This window comes from Arachis ipaensis, chromosome B7 (assembly GCF_059453495.1).
Source record: "Arachis ipaensis isolate K30076 ecotype BB chromosome B7, ASM5945349v1, whole genome shotgun sequence".
NCBI lineage: Eukaryota > Viridiplantae > Streptophyta > Magnoliopsida > Fabales > Fabaceae > Arachis > Arachis ipaensis.
Genome location: NC_142442.1, coordinates 24,958,360 through 24,980,541, shown reverse-complemented (window position 1 = coordinate 24,980,541; position 22,182 = coordinate 24,958,360). Strand labels below are relative to the sequence as shown.

The following is a 22,182-nucleotide window of genomic DNA, read 5'->3' as shown; positions in this document are numbered from 1 at the left end:
AATTCGAGAAAAAAAAAATAGCTATAGCAGTAGTTATCTAATTACCAAAACTTGTGATCGGAAAACTAAAAAGTTTTAACGCCATGGGTTATATATCTAATATATTATTTACACTATACATATCTAAACTTATGCGTATCGATGGATGTTGTCAAGAATAAGAAGTCACAGATCTCGTGCGGTAGGGTGGTTACATTCTACCTCCTAAAAAAATTGTCCTCAAAATTGATATATTAAGACTGATCACCTTAATATTGATTGTTAGGTATTAATAGGACTCAAATGGTTGCGAACAGGCGAAGACGCCCTCGGTGGGAGGAAACGAGTAAGGAGACTTTTCTCGATGCAACGGCTATCTTCGAATCCGTAAACGCCATGGCCGCTGCTGTACGCGATTCAGTAGCTGCTACCAATCGAGTAGCTGAACGTCTCGATCGTCACAACAGAGCTGGAGGTAGGCATGGAACTATACATGGAAATGGGAACGGCGACGAGGGTGAAGATGAATTACGCAACGATAACCGACCAATGACGCTAGCTTCCTTCTTGAAGATAAATCTGCTGCAGTTCCATGAAAACACAAGCGCTATGCTAGCTGATGACTGGTTTAAAGAGATAGGACGGTAAATGCGAGCACGATAAGTCCCTGAAGGATAGCGAGTAGAATTTGTTGCCTACATGTTGAGGAATGACGCGCAACATTGGTAATAGGGAGTACTTCAATTACTAGGAAGAGAAGCTGTTGACATCACTTGGGAAGAATTTTCAACTGAATTTTACAAGAAGTATTTTCCTCAGTGTTTTCGTACCACTAAGGAATTAGAGTTGCTTCAGTTGAGATAGGAAAACATGGTAGTAACTGAGTATACTTGCAAGTTTGAGGAGTTATGCTGATTCTCGAAAGTTTGTCAAGGAGCATCGGTTGCATTCGAGGAATGGAAGTGCGTTAAGTTTGAGGGAGGACTTAGAGAAGAACTACTAGCTCACGTGGGTCTAATGGAGATCCGGAATTTCACGGAATTAGTTAACAAAAGCCAACTGATAGAGGAATGCGTAAAGAAGCTAGTAGCAGCACAAATTAGCCAAAGGAACTTTCTATCAAGAGAGTCCAATCGTAACCTCACCCCCAAGGAGGAAACTTAAAGTAACAAGGCAGCCTATTTCTCGAGAATTCACAGAATGATAATTTTCCTCCACATCTCAGCATGAATAACATTAATTGGCACCTAGATTTGGGTAAACAATCACAATTGACCAAACTAAGACTAATATGCACTGTGTGTGGTAAGAATCATGGAGGCAGACATTGGCTGTTGAAGTCAGGGGTTTGCTATAATTGTGATAATCCCAGACACATGGCCAAAGAATGTGCACGACGAAGGACTGAACTTGCTTCCCCTGGGCAACAACAGCCAGGAAGGGTGTTTGCTATGGACGCTAGGAATCTCACTGAAACCGATTCCCTCACTCGAGGTAACAATTTTGAGGACAAAATTTTTTTTAGGGGGTAGAATGTAATCACCCTACCTCACGAGATCTGTGACTTCTTATTTTTGGTAGCGTCCATCGATACACATAAGTTTAGATATGTATAGCGTATATAATAGATTAGAATTATAACTCGTGGCGTTAAAACTTTAGTTTTTCCAATAACGAGTTTTGGTAATTAGATAATTATCGCTATAGTTAAATTTTTTCTCAAATTAGCCATATCTCGTTAATTCATTAAATGATGAATTAGTAGAGGAGCAACCCTAGATGCATCATCAATCAATGAGTACACTATCACAATTTTTATTCTTGAACCAAAATGCCTTTGCTATGCGTCAAGCCAAATTAAAGCTTTAACCACCTTTGCATAAAAACCCTTGCATAAAACCTTAAGTTAACTGAACCATTAGCTCACTCAAACCAATCATAATTCAACCATGATTAACAATAAAAAACCCACTCTTTTCTTCCCTTAATCCCCATGGACAGCACACCCAAACCATGGTTAGATCACATGAAGAATATAAGAGAAAATAGTTAAGGCTTCGGAGTTAATCTTCCGGATTAACTTTTTTTACCAACTATTTTATTCATGCAAGATTAAACTCATGGCAAACTATATGTGACTAGATCCTAATTCCTTAGTAATTTAGTCTCCTATAACCTAGTTAACTGCCAATTACTTGGTCACTTAAGTTCAATTAGAGGTTTAAGTCCAATTTTAGTTATTATACTATAGAAACTCTAATTACCCAAATATAGGAGGATTATATGTCACGTATCCCGTTAAGTTCAGATAATTAGTGATTTAGGAGAAATTGTTTTCAAGCTGTTGTTCAAGTAAATTATTTTTCCAAGATTTAATAAGAACACAATTAGAATAAGGGTTATTCTTTCGATCTACCCAAATTCTTAAGATGAAGAACGAAAACAAATTCTTGAAATTGAAATCAATACATGAATTAAAATAGAAAAGTAATAGTATTAATCCATATAATAAATAGAGCTCCTAACTTTAAACAGTGAAGGTTTAGTTGCTCATGGTTCAGAGAGAAAATTAGGGTTATAAAAACTGTAAAGTGCGGAATGAGGTGCGTAAAAAAAAAGAAGAAACCCCGAAGGGCTGAATGTTTTTCTTTTATATCTAACCTAATAAATATAAAATATATTTTCTAAAATTAAATAATATTTTTTTCTATGTGTAAATAAAATGAAGTTTTAATCAAAATAAATAAAGGATCTCGATGTTGGCTCATGCATAGGCGTGGGGACCACCAAATTTCCTAAAGCTGGTGCCAACCTTGGACTAGGGCAAGTTTGGCGCCACTCCACCCGTGTGTTTCTTGTTTTTTCTTCATCTTAGCGCCAAACTTGGAAGATCCCAAGTTTGGCGCCACCAAGGCAGTGCAATTCCAGGAGATTATAGTGATCATGGTGCAAAAGTTGGAAAATCCCGAGTTTGGGGCTGCCAAGACAGTGATTTCTTAAGAAAAGTATGTACTATTATATATTGTTGAAAGTTCTGAAAGTTAGCTTTCCAACACCGTTAAACCGTGTCAATTTGACATTTGTAGCTCAAGTTATGCCCGTTGGAGTGTGAGGAGGTCAGGGTTGACATCATCATTGGCTTTCTTCCTTTTTTTTCTATTCGAATGCTACCTGAAATAAACTAAATTGCACACAACTCAAAGTAGCATTGATAGTGACTAAAAAATACCTAAATCTTGATTAAACTTAGCAAATTCAATTGCAAATTCACTAGAAAAAAATAGAAAAGATGCTCACACATCACAACACCAAACTTGAATTGTTGCTTGTCCTCAAGCAACCAAAACTAATATAAACTTAGGATGTGAATTTGCATGAGAGGTGAGTTCTCAATTAAGCTCCCGTTTGTCTCAAAGTGGGGTTTATAATACTGAAACTTTGAATAGTTTTGGCATCTCACCATCCCTTGAATATGAGGAATGTCACTGTCATTCGGAACTAGAATCCGGATAATATTATGAATTCTCTGACCTTTTTACTTTGGATTAATCCTTGAGCACAACAACTCTTCTTTTTAGCTCTTTTCTTTGGTGTTTTGCACCTTGAGTCTAGTTGTGACTTTAAATGTTTTGTCTCAAGCTTTACTTGACATAAAAATACCATAAGCACTTAACTGAGAAACTCTCTTTGAATTCTGATTTTTCTTTTAATTACTCCCAGACAATGGTGCTCAAAGCCTTTGACATACTCTGTCAAATGCACTTGATCTCGACTCTTAATGCTCTGTTTCAATGTTACTTGACACATTTGCACCACAAGCATATAGCTAGGAGAACAACTTTTTGAGCTTTTAATCATACTTGACCTTCCTAGCCATTGATGTTCAAGAGTCTTGGATCTTGCTTTTCTTTATTTTTTTACTGTTTTTTGTTTCAAGGATTAAGCTCTTGTTTAATTCAGAGAATTCATAATAGTTCTATAAATTCCTGTTCTTCGTGCATCAATATCATTTGATTCAAATTCAAATATGCACTATTTATATTATGCATTCAGAATCACAGATAATACCACCAAATTTAAGTAAATAAGACTACTCTTAAACATAACTCAATTTCTCATGCAATACATCACTTCTTTTTTTTCTTTTAGATTCAAGCTCAGTGAGTGGTACATGAGACATCTTTTCACAGAAAAACAAACTACTAAATGAAATTAAAACCTAAGAACTGAAAATACTAAAGATCATGAAAGCAATCAAAGCAACAGAAAATAGGAATATGACATAATAGTAGCGGAAGGAAATAGGAAGTGGAAAAAGGGACTAAACCACCTCGGTCGTCATGGTGAGGGTCTCTCTCATCAGGATGCGGTCCATATGGTCCTCTCAGGCACCCAAAGTCATGTCTCAGTTGAAAATGGTCATGGCGCTGAGTCTCTTGCTCCATTACTAACTGATGTAGAAGAGTGTTCTGACTATCCTGTGCTGCCCTCATCTGGTCAAGAGAGGAAATGAGCTGCTGCTAGTACTCCTGAGGTGGAAAGTAGTGTCTCTGAGGTAAGGGAGGGTGGTTCTGTTGAGCATCTTCTTCAACTTGCTCTCCTCTTGGGATCCTCTGGTATTTCCTAACATATTCCATAGTTTTCTTAGTGATTGGCCTCTCAACTAGAATATGGAAGTCATTCTCCACCTTTACCCTAGCGGCCTGACAGAGGTGGTAAATGAGATGCGGGAAGCCCAGCCTAGCATTCTTAATGGAGTTGGAGGCAATGCTATAAATTTGCTGTGCTAATCTCCACTAGGGCCCCTGGAATGCATATGTCAGTGAGCACTTGATCTAATTGCTGATCTCTATTCACTCTCTCGCTGTAGCATTCTTCTTCCGTGTGATCAATGAGTGGCAATTGGAGGGTCTGTCGAATATTCTGTGAATAGAAATCAATGATTTTTTCTCTCACAAAGCTTTGGTGATTCTTTTTATTAACTCCAGTGACCTCCTTGTAGGTGACCCAAAGGTTGCCATAAAATTTCTGAAACATCAATTATCTTACCTCAGTATATGGATTACACAGAAATTGCCACCCTCGCCTCTGGATTTGGAACTGGATTTCTGGATACTCATTCGGTTGAAGTGCAAATTTTACTTCTGGAATCACAGGTCTCTTGTAAGTGACATCATAAAAATGCTCCTCATGTAATTTGGAGCGGAATCTCTGTGAATTATAGGAACCAAAGATCGTTGAGCCCTCAAGAAAGAGGAAAGAAAAGGAACCAGCCATCGGTTCCTATAATTCATGGAGATTCCTCTCCAAAATACATGAGGAGCATTTTTATGATGTCACTTACAAGAGACCTGTGATACGGGAAGTGAAATTTGCACTTCAATCGAATGAGTATCAAAAAATCCAGTTCCAAATTTAGTGGCGAGGGTGACAATTTCTCTGTAACCCACATACTGAGGTCGGACAATTGATGGTTCAAAAATTTTATGGCAACCTTTGGGTCACCTACAAGGAGATCACTGGAGCTGATGAAAAGAATCACCAAAGCTTTGTGAGAGGAAAAATCATTGCTGTTAGTCCACAGAATATTCGACAGACCCTCGGATTGCCACACATTGATCACATGGAAGAAGAATGCTACAGCGAGAGGGTGAACAAAGATCAACAAATAGATCAAGTGCTCGCTGACATATGCATTCCAGGGTTCCAGTGGAAATTAGGTTCGGAAAGGAGACTGTACCAACTCAAGAGTAGTGACCTTCCGTTGGCTAGCGGATGGCTAGATTTCATCCAGAGGTCTCTCATGCCCATGACGAACTGAATTCCTGCACGATCTAGAATTTCCTAAAAATAAATCCTCGTTGCAAGTATAGCTTTTAAACTGGCAAGGAATCCCTTTCGTACAAACGTTTGGTTGTCACTTAAGCAAACCCAATAAAATTGATAACCGAGTATTTAAACCTCGGGTCGTCTTCTCAAGGAATTGCAGGAAAGTATGACTTATTATTAGCTATGGAAAAGGTAGAATTTTGGGTTTTTAAAATAAGGAACAAGTAATTTAATTGACAAGAAAAATAAATTATTGATAATAAAATCTTTTGGTAAGGTATAAGGATTTGGAATTTCTATCCTAGTTATCCTTATCAGATGTGATGAGAATTGAGTTTTAATCCCACTTAGTTAAGCTTTACTAAAGCAAAGGAAAGTCAAGTGGACTAATTAGTTTAATCCTCAGGTCCTAGCCAATTTCTAAGGAAGGACTAGAGTTAGAGCGATCTGGATCAATTAGTAATCTGCCAATTTCAACCACTACTGAGTTTGACAACTCAAGTGTTACCAATTACTTAACCAAAGACAAAAGGAAGAAAATATCTAAATTAAGTTAAAAGCATTCATAAATAGAATAAAACAATCATAAACTGAAATACCTCAAATAATATTAATTAGGATATTCAAATCTAACAGGGAAAAGTTCGTAAGTTAAATTGGAAAAATAAATAAAAGGAACATTGAACCTGTGATGAAGAAGAAATAATCCTAAATCCTAAAACTAAATCCTAAGAGAGAGGAGAGAACCTCTCTCTCTAAAAACTACATCTAAATTATGAAAAGTGAATAATGGAAGACCCTGTTAATGAATGGATGCATTCCCCCATTTTATAGCCTCTAATATGTGTTTTATGGGCCGAAAAGTGGGTCAAAAATAGCCCAGAAATCACCCCAGCATATTCTGGTACGTATAGGTCGCGGGAAAGTGACGCGGAAGCGTCGTCCACGCGTTTGCGTGGATTGCGTTTCTGCCAGGTCACGCGTCCGCGTGATCCACGCGTTCGCGTCGCCTGGCTTCGGGGCAGCTATGACAAATTATATATCGTTGCGAAGCCCCGGATGTAAGCTTTCCAACGCAACTGGAACCATATCATTTGGACCTTTGTAGCTCAAGTTATGACCGTTTGAGTGCGAAGAGGTCAGGTTGGACAGCTTAGCAATTTCTTCAACTTCTTGTATTCCTTCCACTTTTGCATGCTTCCTTTCCATCCTCTGAGTCATTCCTGCCCTGTAATCTCAAAAATCACTTAGAACACATATCAAGGTATCGAATGGTAATAAGAGAGGATTAATATTAGCAAATATAAGTCAAAAGAAGCATGTTTTCAATCATAGCACAAAATCAGAAAGGAGAATGTAAAACATGCATTTTGTATGAACAAGTGTATGAAAGATTGATAAAATCCACTCAATTGAGCACAAGATAAACCATAAAATAGTGGTTTATCAACCTCTCTACACTTAAACATTAGCATGTCCTCATGCTAAGCTCAAGAGAAGCTATAAAGGAGTGAAGAGGAATGGTAAAATGTATGAAATGCAATCCTATCTATATGAATGAAACTAAATGTGAAATGCTTCTACCTACTTAGTTAAAAAGTAAATAAGTTCTCCAAGACAAACATAAATCAAATTCCACTAATTCAAACCATACAGTAAAAACAAGTAAACTTGTAAGAAGATAGCTCATGAAAGCAGGGAATATAGAATCAAGCATTGAACCCTTATTGGTAGTGTATATCACTCTAACTCTCAAGTGTCTAGGGTCAATCACTCTACTCTTTCCTAGTCATGCTTTCTCAACCTTGTTCTTCATCTAACCAATTAACAAATATTTAGTATACCAATGTAAACATCATGCGGTCTTTTCAGGGTTGTAATGGGGTTGAGGTAAAGGTATATATATATATATATATATATATATATATATATATATATATATATATATATATATATATATATATATATATATATATAAGGCTAAGTGAGCTAACAAAGTGAATCCTTGATTAGTCTAAGATCTCACCTAACATATACATACTTTATATAATTTAAAATGCTTTACCTAGCTACCCAAATTTTTCCACTTTTGTATTACATGCTCATGTATCAAACTTATTTTTGAATTTTGTCCCATGTGCATTGATTCTTTTTATTTTGCATTTGGGGTAATATTATTTTTCTTTCTCTTTTTTTTGTATCCCCTTATTTAATTATTTAATATTTTTTCTTTCAATGCACATGGTAATTTAATTATTTTGATTTCACATGAGCATGCTTCCCAAATTTTCAAATAACTTATTCAATTTAATTTTTCCTTTTTTTTCTATCATCCCATGTTCCTATAAAATTTCCCATACTTAAATTATACACAATATCTATCTTAAGCTAATCAAGGATTCAACTTGGAATTTTTATTTTGTTTTTCTGCTTAAGGCTAGTAATGTAGTTATGGAATAGAGGGGGGTTAAAAAGCTCAAAGTGGCTAACAAGGGTGACATAAAATGGTAGGCTTATTTGGGATAAGTGAGTGAAAACAAGTAATGGCCTCAATCATATGCAAGCATGTAAATACACTAAATAATGGACATATAGAGTGGAACAAAGTAAAGATTGCAATTATAGAGAAGAAAACACACAAGAATAAAATATTTATGGTTAACTAATGTAACCATATAAATAAGCTCAAAATCTCACATGTTGTGTGTTCTTTAGCTCAAAAACCATGTTACAATCTACGATCTTCAAACAAATTTAACACATAGAAAATTTTAATTTTTAATTTTTTTTAATTTAAATTAGTGAAATTTTTTTTTAAAAAAAAATAGGGTCCTAGAAAGAAACTTATTATTTTTCAACCAGGTAGTATTTAAATGCAAACAATCAACTACACATGCAATCTATTATGCAATGCAACAATGAACTAATGAAGAAAATAAGACATTGGTGTTGAGAAGAGAATAATTAACCAATGGAGATCGGTATCGATCTCCCCACACTTAAAGGTTGCACCGTCCTCGGTGCATGCTAAGATGTATAAGTGGACGGGCTGCTCCAACTGATGCCTTTCTCTATAGATTGTGCATATTGACTTGCCTCTCTCCCATATAGAAGATCTTCCTTTTCCCTTCCTCGGTGGCCATCCTGAAAGAAGAGGAAAAGGGAAAAAAGTAACCCAGAAATAAAAATAAGAAAAATAAATAAAATATGGGTTGGTAATGCCAAATAATAAAGGTCTCAATTACATGGTGGCTACAACATGCAGTGAGAAAACAGTAGAAGTATACGACATATCAATAGTGCAAGAATTGCAACAATGGGAAAGAGGGTGTGGGTAATGCAAAATAGTGTAAGTGCATATCAATGCAAAAGGAATATCAGTATTATAAAAATTAGCATTGACTTATGAATAATAATACCCAATTAGAATAAAACAAGTCATGAAGCACCAGAATAATTCAAAAAGATGTAACAGTTGAATGAAAAAATTTTAACACCAATGAAAAAAAAATAATTTTAGAAAAGAAAATAAAAATATACCCAAAATTAAAATGTAATGGATAAAAGTATGAAAATAAATTAAATAAAATAGAATGGAAGTGAAGAAGGATGAGAAGTTAAAAAGATGAAGTAAGAAAGAAAGAAGAAAGAAGAAAAAATAGAAAAAAAATTAGGATTTGAAAAGAAAAGATAAGATAATTGGCGCTGATCAGGCTAAGTTGTGCGACGCGGGCGAAGCGGACGCGTGGGTGACGCGGTCGCGTGGTGTGCGATAAGTTCAGGTGACGCGGACGCGTGGGGCACGCGAACGCATGACTCGAGTTGTGCTAGTGGCGCGAGAGCAGCCTCGCGTACGCACAACTCTCTGTTTAAATGCATTTTTGCCAAAAATCTGGGGTGACGCGTTCGCGTGGGTGACGCGATCGCGTGGATGACCATATTTGCAAAACGACGCGGACGTGTGGTGCACACGTTCGCGTGGTAAGGCTTGTGCTTCTAGCACCGTTCCAGCACCATTCCAGCCTAACTTGCTGCCAAACACCTGTTTACGTCGATTTTACATGGCCACGCGTTCGCGTGGGTGACGCGGACGCGTGGGAGGCATTTTTCCCACATGACGCGGACGCGTCAGCGACGCGGTCGCGTGGATCAATTTGTGCCAAAGGCACGCCTCCAGCCACGCTATCGCGTGACTCTCTGTTCAATCTTGTTTTCTTCCCAACGCACGTATGACGCGGACGCGTCGCGTGCCAGTTTTCTTCTATTTTTTTATTTTTTATTATTATTTTTTTGTGTAGAATACAAAATGCAATGCTAATGTGGATGTTATGAATAATTTCAGGTTCAATGAAATAAAATAAAACTTAAAAACAAACAAAACGAAATAAAATTAAAATTGAAAAAGGAACGATCATACCATGGTGGGTTGTCTCCCACCTAACACTTTTAGTTAAAGTCCTTAAGTTGGACATTTGGGGAGTCCTTTGTTATGGTGGCTTGTGCTTGTACTGATCCTTGAATCTCCACCAATGTTTGCAATTCCAGTATCCTCCGGGATCCCAAACTAGGCGCAGAAAGCCTCCAAGCAAGTTAAAGCAAGTGACAAGGCCCCAAGAGTGTTGATTGCCAGAATGAATTCTAGGTCCCAAACCTTGCTTTTGCACCCGTCTTCTTGTTGATCATTATGATTCCATCCGGGTAGCAAACAATCTGAATTCTCACTAAAGCGGCCAAATAACTTCTTAGACCCATTCAGTTGAGCTTTACACCAACCCTTGCATTTAAACTTTGAGCACACAACCATGTTGAACCTTGCTTGACAACTCCAACCACTAACCATCTTTCTTTTACTCTTAATGCCACAAAGAGCTCTAAGTTGACCATCCGTCTCTAGTAGCCCATATTCAAGTGGAATTAGAAAGCTAAGGGATATGAATTTTACCCACTTGAATGTTGTGAAGGATGTTGGCAACTTAGGGGGAGGTATTTCTAACGAATTTGCAAGCTCCACTCCCTTGTGCTCTTCTCTGACAACTTCCACCTCTTTGCAAGTTTCTTTAATATCAATCTCTTCCTCTTGGTAGCTTTCTTCCAATTTAATCTCTTCTTCATTGCTCACCAAGGGCATAGGAGGTTGTGCTTCTTCTTCTTTAATCTCCATCTCTTGACCAACCTCTTCCAAGTCTTCAACTATGATATGCTTTGGAGGTTGTATACCCTCTTCAACATCAAATTCAAACTTCTCAGCGGAATCCTGTACAGTTCTCGATTCCCATGGAGGTTCAGCATCTCCTAGATCTTCAACCATTTCTTCCTCTGCAACTATTATGGCTTCCTCCACTTGTTCCAATACAAAGCCATGTTCCTCATTGTCCACCGAAGTTTCTAGTGTCTCCTTCATGCTACGCTCTTCTTTTGATTCTCCATATGCAGCCATGGGAGTACTTTGAGTGCTCAGATGTTGAGAAGCTAATTTATTTATTACCTCGGTTAAGGCAGTCGTGAGTTCCAGTACATCTCTTTGCATCTTCGCTTGCCCTTGAAGAATACCACGAAGGAAGTCATCCATTGGAGATTGGGGTGGATATGAGGGTTCATTATTTTGGAGAAAGGGTTCATAATAGGAAGGTGGTTCTTCTTGATAAGGATATGGAGATGGTGAATATTGAGGTAGTGGTTCTGGGTGTGGTTCATATGGTGGTTGGTGTGGTGGATATAGGTTAGGGTCATATGGTGGTGTTTGGTGATAAGGGGCTTGTGAGTATGGTGGTCCAGAGTTGTGTTAAGGAGATGGTTCATAAGCTTATGGCGGGACTTGTTGGTAACTACAAGGGAGTCCACCATAGTAATCATTTTGGTATGCATCACAGAATGATTGTTGGTTATAGTGCATTTGAAGGGGTTGTTGCCAAGAGGGTTGATCAAATCCTTGTGCCTCCTCCCATCTTTGATTCTTCCAACCTTGATGCCTATTTTCATTATAGTTTCCATTCCTTACAACAACATTGGAACCAAACTTAAAGCGATGGGGTGAGAACTCATAATAGCAAATAAAAGTTAAAAACAAAAATAAAAACAAATTTAAATTAAAAGGTTATTGAAATTTAAATTTTGAATTTGAAAATTAAATTTTGAATTTTAAATTTTTAAATTTTTAAATTTTGAATTTTGAATTTTTGAATTTTGAAATAAGATAAATTTTTGAAAAAGATATGATTTTTGAAAAAGATTTGAATTTTGAAATTTAAAACTAAGATAAGATAAGATAAAAATTTTAAAATAGAAATCTGAAAATTTTTTAATGCAAATTTCGAAAATTCAATTAAAATAAAGAGAAAAGATATTTTTGAATTAAATGAGGAAAGAGAAAAACAATAAAATGACACCAAACTCAAAATTTTTAGATCAAAACGAAGAGAACAACTAAGAACAACTTGAAGGTCAAGATGAACACGAAGAACAACTTTTTGAAAAATTTTTATTAACTAAATAAAAACCAATAAGCTCTTAATTTATGAAAAAGCAAAAATAAAAACAAAAATAAAAACAAATAAACAAGCAAAAAGCAAATATTTACAATAACCAATAATAAGGCATACGTTTGCAATTCCCCGGCAACGGCGCCATTTTGACGAACTGAATTTCTGCGTGATCTAGAATTTCCTAAAAATAAATCCTCGTTGCAAGTATAGCTTCTAAACCGGCAAGGAATCCCTTTCGTACAAACGTTTGGTTGTCACTTAAGCAAACCCAATAAAAATTGATAATCGAGTATTTAAACCTCGGGTCGTCTTCTCAAGAAATTGCAGGGAAGTATGACTTATTATTAGCTATGGAAAAGGTAGAATTTTGGGTTTTTAAAATAAGGAACAAGTAATTTAATTGACAAAAAAAAAATTAATAATAATAAAATCTTTTGGCAAGGTATAAGGATTTGGAATTTCTATCCTAGTTATCCTTATCAGATGTGATGGGAATTGAGTTTTAATCCCACTTAGTTAACCTTTACTAAAGCAAAAGAAAGTCAAGTGGACTAATTAGTTTGATCCTCAGGTCCTAGCCAATTCCTAAGGAAGGACTAGAGTTAGAGCGATCTGGATCAATTAGTAATCTGTCAATTTCAACCACTGCTGAGTTTGACAACTCAAGTGTTACCAATTACTTAACCAAAGACAAAAGGAAGAAAATATCTAAATTAAATTAAAAGCATTCATAAATAGAATAAAACAATCATAAACTGAAATACCTCAAATAATATTAATTAGGATATTCAAACCTAACATGGAAAAGTTCATAAGTTAAATTGGAAAAATAAATAAAAGGAACATTGAACCTGTGATGCAGAAGAAATAATCCTAAATCCTAAAACTAAATCCTAAGAGAGAGGAGAGAACCTCTCTCTCTCTAAAAACTACATCTAAATTATGAAAAGTGAATAATGGAAGACCCTGTTAATGAATGGATGCATTCTCCCACTTTATAGCCTCTAATATGTGTTTTCTGGGCTGAAAACTGGGTAAAAAACAGCCCAGAAATTTCCCCCAGCGTATTCTGGTACGTACAGGTCGCGGGAAAGTGACGCGGAAGCGTCGTCCACGCGTTTGCGTGGATTGCGTTTCTGCCAGGTCACTCGTCCGCGTGATCCACGCGTTTGCGTCTTCTGACTTCGGGGCAGCTATGGCAAATTATATATCGTTGCGAAGCCCCGGATGTTAGCTTTCCAACGCAACTGGAACCATCTCATTTGGACCTCTGTAGCTCAAGTTATGACCGTTTGAGTGCGAAGAGGTCAGGTTGGATAGCTTAGCAATTTCTTCAACTTCTTGTATTCCTTCCACTTTTGCATGCTTCCTTTTCATCATCTGAATCATTCCTGCCCTGTAATCTCTGAAATAATTTAAAACACATATCAAGACATCGAATGGTAATAAGAGAGGATTAATATTAGCAAATATAAGTCCAAAGAAGCATGTTTTCAATCATAGCACAAAATCAGGAAGGAGAATGTAAAACATGCATTTTGTATGAACAAGTATATGAAAGATTGATAAAATCCACTCAATTGAGCACAAGATAAATCATAAAATAGTGGTTTATCAGCCCGCTAGCAACCGATCCGAATGCACTGTGGACCGAGCCATTATGATTCACTGCATTATGAAGGGAGAGATAGTGGAGGTAGAGGACATCATTGCACAGCTAATTTATAGCATTGCCTCCAACTCCACTAAGAATGCTAGGCTGGGCTTCTCGCATCTCATTTATCGCCTCTGTGAGGCCGCTAGGGTAAAGGTGGAGAATGACTTCCTTATTCTAGTTGAGAGGCCTATCACTAAGAAAACTTTGGAATATGTCAGGGAATACCAGAGGATCCCTAGAGGAGAGCAAGTTGAAGAAGATTCTCAACAAGACCACCCTCCCTTGCCTCAGGGACACTACTTTCCACCTCAAGAGTACTGACAGTAGCTCACTCTCTCTATTGAGCAGATGAGGATTACATAAGATAGCCGGTGGGAGTAGCTGACTACCTCCATTGACTAGATGAGGGCAGCACAGGATAGTCAGAACACTCTTCTCCATCAGTTAGCAGCGGAGCAAGAGACTCAGCGCCATGAGCTTTTTCAGCTGAGACATGACTTTGGGTGCCTGAGAGGACCATATGGACCGCATCCTGAGGAGAGAGACCCTCACCATGACGACTGAGGTGGTTTAGTCCCTTTTTCCACTTCCTATTTCCTTCCGCTACTATTATGTTATATTCCTTTTTTCTGTTGCTTTGATTGCTTGCATGATCTTTAGTATTTTCTATTCTTAGGTTTTAGTTTCATTCAGTAGTTTGTTTTTCTTTGAAAAGTTGTCTCATGTACCACTCATTGAGGTTGAATCTAAAAGAAGAAGAAAAAGAAGTGATGTATTGCATGAGAAATTGAGTTATGTTTAAGAGTAGTCTTATTTACTTAAATGTGGTGGTATTATCTGTGATTCTGAATGCATGATACGAACATTGTATATTTGAATTTGAATCAAAGGATGTTGATGCATGAGTAATAGGAATTTTGAGAACTATTATAAATTCTCTGAATTAAACAAGAGCTTAATCCTTGAAGCAAAAGAAACAAAAAAAAAATAAATAAATAAAGAAAAGCAAGATCCAAGGCTCTGAGTATCAATGGTTAGGAAGGTCAAGTATGATTAAAAGCTCAAAGAGTTGTTCTCCATATGCTTGTGGTGCAAATGTGTCAATTAACCCTTGAGACAGAGCACTAAGAGTCGAGATCAAGTGCATTTGACAGAGTATGCCAAAGGCTTTGAGCACCACTATCTGGCAGTAATTAAAAGAAAAATTAGAACTCAAAGAGAGTTTGCCAGTTAAATGCTTGCGGTGTTTTTGTGTCAAGTAAAGTTTGAGATGAAGCATTTAAAGTCACGGCTAGGCTCAAGGTGCAAAGCACCAAAGAAAAGAGCCAGAAAGAAGAGTTGTTGTGCTCAAGGATTAATCCGATGTAAAAAGGCCAGAGAATTCATAATATTATTCGGATTCTAGTTTCGAATGACAGTGACATTCCTCAGATTCAAGGGATAGTGAGATGCTAAAACTATTCAGAGTTTCAGTATTAAAAACCTCACTTTGAGACAGACGGGAGCTTAATTGAGAACTCACCTCTCGTGCAAATTCACATCCTAAGTTTATATTAGTTTTTGTTGCTTGAGGACAAGCAACAATTCAAGTTTGGTGTTGTGATGTGTGAGCATCTTTTCTATCCTTTTCTAGTGAATTTGCTAAGTTTAATCAAGATTTAGGTATTTTTTAGTCACTATGAATGCTACTTTGAGTTGTGTGCAATTTAGTTTATTTCAGGTAGCATTCGAACGGATTTGACAGAGTTCGTGTAGAAGAAAATGAAAAAAGCGAATGATGCTGATATCCCTGACCTCCCACACTCCAACGGGCATAACTTGAGCTATAGAGGTCCAATTGATGCGGTTTTAGCGGCTTTGAAAAGTTAACTTTCAGAGCTTTCCAACAATATATAATAATTCATACTTTTCATCGGGAATCACTGCCTTGGTGGAGCCAAACTTGGGATTTTTCAAGTTTGGCGCCGTGATCACTATAATCTCCGGGAGTTGCACTGGCTTGTTGGCGCCAAACTTGGGATCTTCCCAGTTTGGCACCAAAATAAAGAAAAAGCAAGAAACACACGCAGGTGGAATGGCACCAAACTTGGTCTGGGCCAAGTTTGGCGCCAGTTTTAGGAAATTTGGTTGTCCCCACACCTATGCACGAGCCAACATCGAGATCCTTTATTTATTTTGATTAAAACTTCATTTTATTTACAAATAGAAAAAAGATATTATTTAGTTTTAGAAAATATATTTTATATTTATTAGGTTAGATATAAAAGGAAAAAGATTCAGCCCTTCGGGGTTTCTTCTTTTTTTACGCACCTCATTTCGCACTTTACTATTTTTAGAACCCTAGTATTCTCTTTGAGCCATGAGCAACTACACATCCACTATTAAGGTTAGGAGCTCTGTTTATTGTATGGATTAATACTATCACTCTTCTATTTTAATGCATGTATTGATTTCAATTTTAAGAATTTGTTTTTGTTCTTCATCTTAAGGATTTGGGTAGATCGGAAGAATAACTCTCATTCTAATTGTGTTCTTGTTAAATCTTGGAAAAGTAATTTACTTGAACAACAGCTTGAAAATAATTTCTCTTAAATCACTAATTATTTGGACTTAACGGGATACGTGACATATAATCCTCTTATATTTGGGTAATTAGGGTTTCTGTGGTATATAAACTAGACTTGGACTTAAACCTCTAATTGAACTTAAGTGACTAAGGAATTGGCGGTTAACTAGGTTAGAGGAGATTAAATTACTAAGGAATTAGAGTTTAGTCTCATATAGTTTGCCATGAATTGAATCTTGTATGATTAAAATAGTTGGTAAGAAAAGTTAAACCGGAAGATAAATAACTCCAAAGCCTTAACTATTTTCTCTTATATTCTTCATATCAATTTTACTGTTTGCCTTTAATTCTCTGAATTTACTGTTTAATGCAATTGAAACCTCAAAACACCAATTTCTGTTTGTCTGACTAAGCAAATCACTCAATCATTGTTGCTTGATCCATCAATCCTCATGGGATCGACCCTCACTAACCTAAGGTATTACTTGGTACGACCCGGTGCACTTTTCGGTTAGTTTGTGAACTTCAAATTCCGTACCACTTTTTTAGGCCAAATAGAGGCATCTGACAGGGTGACCCCCTATCTTCGTATCTCTTTCTTTTTTTATGCAGAAGGGCTTTCCTTCTTGTTACACAAGGCAGAGTAAAACAGATTAATTTAAGGTGTTCAAGTTGATCGGAGATACCAAATAGTTAACCATCTTTTGTTTACTGATGATTCAATCTTTTTTTGCAAGGGTTCACCTAACACAAGCCAAAGCATTTTGAAATTGCTAGAGATCTATGAGGGCTTCAGTTGGCAAAAAGTCAATTTGAACAAGTCGGCCATCTTCTTTACTCCCAATACATCTCAGGACACAAGACTAGCTGTTGCGCAGACACTAAATGTTGAACATATCGGAGCCCAGGACAAATACTTGGGGATGCCCACCATTGTTCAAAAATCAAAGAAAGCAACTTTTGGATCTATCAAGGATAAAGTCCAAAAGAGGATTCTAGGTTGGAAAAGAAGCTTATTGTCCTCAGGTGGCAGACACACACTATTAAGAGCGGTGGGAGAAGCAATTCCTATTTACACATTCTCTTGTTTCAAGCTCCCAGACACGCTGTTGACTGAGATTCATAGCATGTCCTCGCAATTCTGGTGGGGCCAAAAAGACGCAGAGCGAAGAATGGTATGGGTTAAATGGGACACAATGACGAGACGAAGAAAGACAGAGGGCTGGGGATCAAAGACCTAAGGGCACAAAATTTGGCTCTATTGGGCAAGCAATGTTGGCGTCTAATCAAATACCCTAATTCTACACTATTAAGAATGTTTAAAGCTAAATATTTTAGATATACATGTTTCTTACATGCAGAGTTAGGAAGCATACTGTCATGGGGCTGGAGAAGTGTTCTTGAAGGGCGCAAGGTGATCGAGAAAGGCTTGTTATGGAAAATATGGTCTGGTGCTAATGTCCGCATCTTCCAAGATCCCTGGCTCCCACCACTATTGCCCTTTAATGTCCCTCAAGCTGCAACCACAATCCCACTGAATCTGCAAGTGTATTATGTTAGTGCGCTACTAAATCCTAATAGAAGTTGGAACAGAAACCTGATTGAGTCAATTTTTCCAGTTGATATATGCAATAAAATTTTTTCAATCAAACCAATAGAGGAGGAGGATGAAGTTAATTGGTGCTGGACAAAATCTGGTATATATGAAGTTGGGTCAAGATACAAGATTGCTTATGGGTTCTTCCATTCCCCTACTTTACTGAGGCCTCAAAACACACAAAATAACAGAATATGGAATAGCATTTGGGAATTGAAATTACCTAAGATTAAGGTTTTTTTGGAAGAGTCTTCATGAAAAGCTTCCGGTGTTGCAACAAATCCACAGTTGGTTTGCATCCACCCCGCCACTTGCCTAAGATGCATGTTGAAAATGAATCAATTTCTCATGCCTTGTTCTAATGCCCTCTATATTCAATAATCTGGAGACTAAGCTTAATAACCCCTGACCTATGGCAGAGAGAAGACGAGACCTTTCTCAATTGGTGGCAACGAGCCTTATCTTGGGAAGCAGCTCAAATCGACAGTAGACAAAAGACCCTCCTCATCGCGGCTCTGTGCTGGAGCCCTTAGAAGGCGAGAAATCGGTGTGTCTTTGAGAAGCTACTAATCCTAGCACTAGAAATAGTGCAATAAGCCAACAATTTAGTGCGTGAACTCAATAGCCACACCTGATGGTTGCTGTTAATTCCCTTTTACTCTTACTTTACTCTTTCTTAAGCTAGTTGTCTTCCAATCACGTTTGGTGATAATTGGGAATACCCATTTTCTTTTATACTTTCTTATGGAAACACCTTTATTTTATAATAATAAAATAACATTTATCTTTGAAAAAACAAAACTAATTCTAAACATATATTCATTCACCTAACATATACTGTATATTACCTCTATAAAAGTACCCTAATTATGGCAACACATCTATGCTTTAATATAACCATAAAACAAAAAATAACACCAACCTCAAAGTTGGCTGCCCCTGCAATGTGTGAAGTCACATTCAGTCTGTTAATGTCTCCATCGTGATTATCAGCACGCGCCATATTCTTCAAGTAGTTCAGAAATATGATTAGAAAAGGGTAAAAGTGGGAGAGGAGGCCAAAGAAGGGAAGTCAAAGAGTCTGCTGAAGGTTGTAGACGAGATACATATATATAGGCATCCGCTTCTCTTATTTCGTTTACACTTCTGCTTTTCTTATCTCGTTAACAGTGTAAATGAAATAAGATAACGTATATCTCGTTTACATTGTATTTACACTATAAACGAGATAAGAGCATTACATAACACATGTATAAACGTGATACGACCATGTCGTCCCGTGCTTTATCTCGTTTACAGTGTAAATGAGATACGTGTTATCTTATTTCATTTACATTGTAAACGAGATAAAAGATGTGATGTTTTTCAGTAAAAACGTTTCAAAATGTATATTTTGATAATTAAAATATTTATTTTATTTATTAAAAAAATCCTAAAAGTAAGAGAAGGGGAAAAAATGAGGAAATGATGAAAGGAGATGGTTATAGTGTATATTCGTGAAGAAGGCACTAGGCATATCCTTCATGGAAACTGCTAGCCATCTAACCGTATTCTAGTCGGCGAAAAATTAAGATAAGCTAGCAACCCTGTTCAAAAGGGTGTCATTGGGGTAAATAATAGTATAACAATAGAATTTTGGTAATTAGCTATATCAATAGTGGCAGTTAATTGAAAAATAGAAAAGGATTTAAAGCTATCAAGAATTTTGTAGAAATTACTCATGTTCCAAAAGATTCAAAAATACCTGTAACCCAGCAACCACGCATAAACCCATACACTTTTTACCACAGACAGAAACGTTCAGCCATAACCAATATTCGTCATCTCATAACTAGAAATCTTACACCTCATGTCAAAGAAATTATCCAGACCTCCCATTTACAATAATGTGGCCTTCAAGCCACAGTTGCTGAAAGAGTATGTCACAATTGAGATCCCACAAGAACTTATTCGTGATTAACTGCAACAAGGGTACACTCATTTACATCTAGGGGCGATAAGGCTAATCCTGACCTTACATGGTAGGAAAGGCTTACCTGTAACACCAAAGATTGCACTCCTAGATACCACATTCAAGGAATACCTTATCGAAGTACTTGTCACCATCTTGATAAATGGAAGTGTGATCCTCATGATCTCTCCAAATTTTACCATAAGACTCACTGATCCAAAACTTGCTCAGAGAATCAAGATACAGGTCCAACTGATTGGAGTAACACAAGATGCTAGTGCTGAGCAGGCTACACTCCAACATCAAGTCCTGTATAGAGTCCAAGATCATGCCTTAGATCTGAACCTCCCAAATTTCACAGAAGATGCTCTCTTAATGTTCACAGATAAGAATCATGGGCTGGCCATAGTTAACATTCCAATAATGATTACTACGGAGGAACTTTCCACTATAGTACATGGATTACTAATTATGAAAGAGCTTTTCCACAACACGTTCCTGATGTGCATACAAAAATGCCTCTGGTCATCAGCCGAGCACCAAATGGAACTGTTAGAATGGTCTTCCACAAGGCAAGAACAGAAGGACAATAATCCTTTTCCAGGTTATCATTCAAGAGAATTTGTACTATTTCTCCTCTTACCGTCCAACATACAAGTTACCAGGATGATCCCCCGATCCATTACTTCCAAGAAGGAAAACCTATTTATGTCTCGCACATTAATGGCAATTTTATATGGGATGTTGATCTCAGTATGTGTGATTCTGATTGTGATTGTGACTTTGACTTATGGGGTGACTCTGAAGAAGAAGACAGCTTAAGAAAGCAGTCAAGAAAAAAGAAAAAGAAGCAGAGTTGTACTGCTCCACCAAGGCTTTATCTACTAGATGAACTTGATGAAACACCAAGATTCAATCCAAAGAAGCAATCCCAAAAAATCTTTAAAGCTCAACAACTTGATTAAGACCTCAGAACATATATCCAAACTCAGTATTTTGGCCCTAAATTTCACAAAAAAGATCAAGAGTTGACACGCATAAAGGCACAGCTCAACCAAATTGATGAAGATAGGGCGAGGCAAACCAAACCCCAAGCTTTGGCCATAGACCCATTATCAATGTATCCACCACCATATCCCTAATGCTCTTCCATCTTTACTCCTCCACAACAACCTCCTCTTGATATGCTTGATTATGATAGTATCTTTAAGATAAACTATAATCTTGCTCAAAGATTTCACCAAAAAAAGGAACAACACATTATTAATCCTACAGGCCTTCAACCAAAAGGATCTCATGAACCAAGGCCAAGACCACCATGGTAAACAGGAAATTTCTTTAAATGGGAAGTTTCTGGACAAAAACTGGCACGACATCTGCTAAAGAGAAGGAAATTAAAGAAGGATCGCCAACTCCTGGAAGAACCATAGGAATGGTGAGTGCAGAAGCAGTAATGAATGATACATTCACTAAGGACACATCTGATCCATCAGATCTTTCAAAAGATGAATCATCTAAAGAAGATCATATGGTAGACCTGTCTGCTATTGCAATGGTCAACTCCGTTCCTGAAGAAGAAAAAGACAGAGGAGAGGTCTCTAAGGTAGAAGAGGAAGAAAACAATCCACCGTTACAACCTCATCAATCAGACCTAACCCAGATGAAGGCAGGCAATCATTATTTCAGCTTTGACAACCTCCCTCCACACAAATATAGAGGAAGGCTAAATGATTTTGGTGCATGGATTGATACTAGAATGACGGCTCTAAACACAAGCATCCAGCAAGTTCTCTCTGAATTTGTCACCAGAATGATATGTAATATTAGAGAATGGATCAATGATGTAGGATAAATGTCGGTTAAGAATTTCTCAAAGGAATTTCATTGCAAGTATAGTCCAAACCAACAAATTATCCTCAACAAATTGGTGAGCTCCTCGTCATGGTGGCTTGTGCTTGTACTCATGCTTGAACTCCCACCAATGCTTGGACTTCCAATAAGCTCCACTATTCCAAATCAAGTGCATCAAGCCTTGATGGAGTTCCGCACAAGTTAAGGGCTCCCAAAATTGATCCTCATGTATGCCGGGATCCCAAATCTTGTTTTTACACCCGTCTTCTA

General features: G+C 37.2%; 1 protein-coding gene across 2 annotated transcripts in view; it reads left to right on the top strand.

Moving 5' to 3' along the window:
- Positions 1-22,182, top strand: part of LOC107609472 (protein FLX-like 1) — a 37,951-nt gene that overhangs the window by 14,290 nt on the left and 1,479 nt on the right. The window contains exon 5 of one of the 2 annotated variants that reach the window (XR_015892200.1): positions 17,251-18,164. The exons of the other annotated variant lie outside the window; for it this stretch is intronic. The gene's annotated coding sequence lies outside the window, so the exon portion shown is untranslated. Of the gene's footprint in view, positions 1-17,250; positions 18,165-22,182 lie in introns of those variants that run through there. 2 annotated transcript variants of the gene reach the window in all.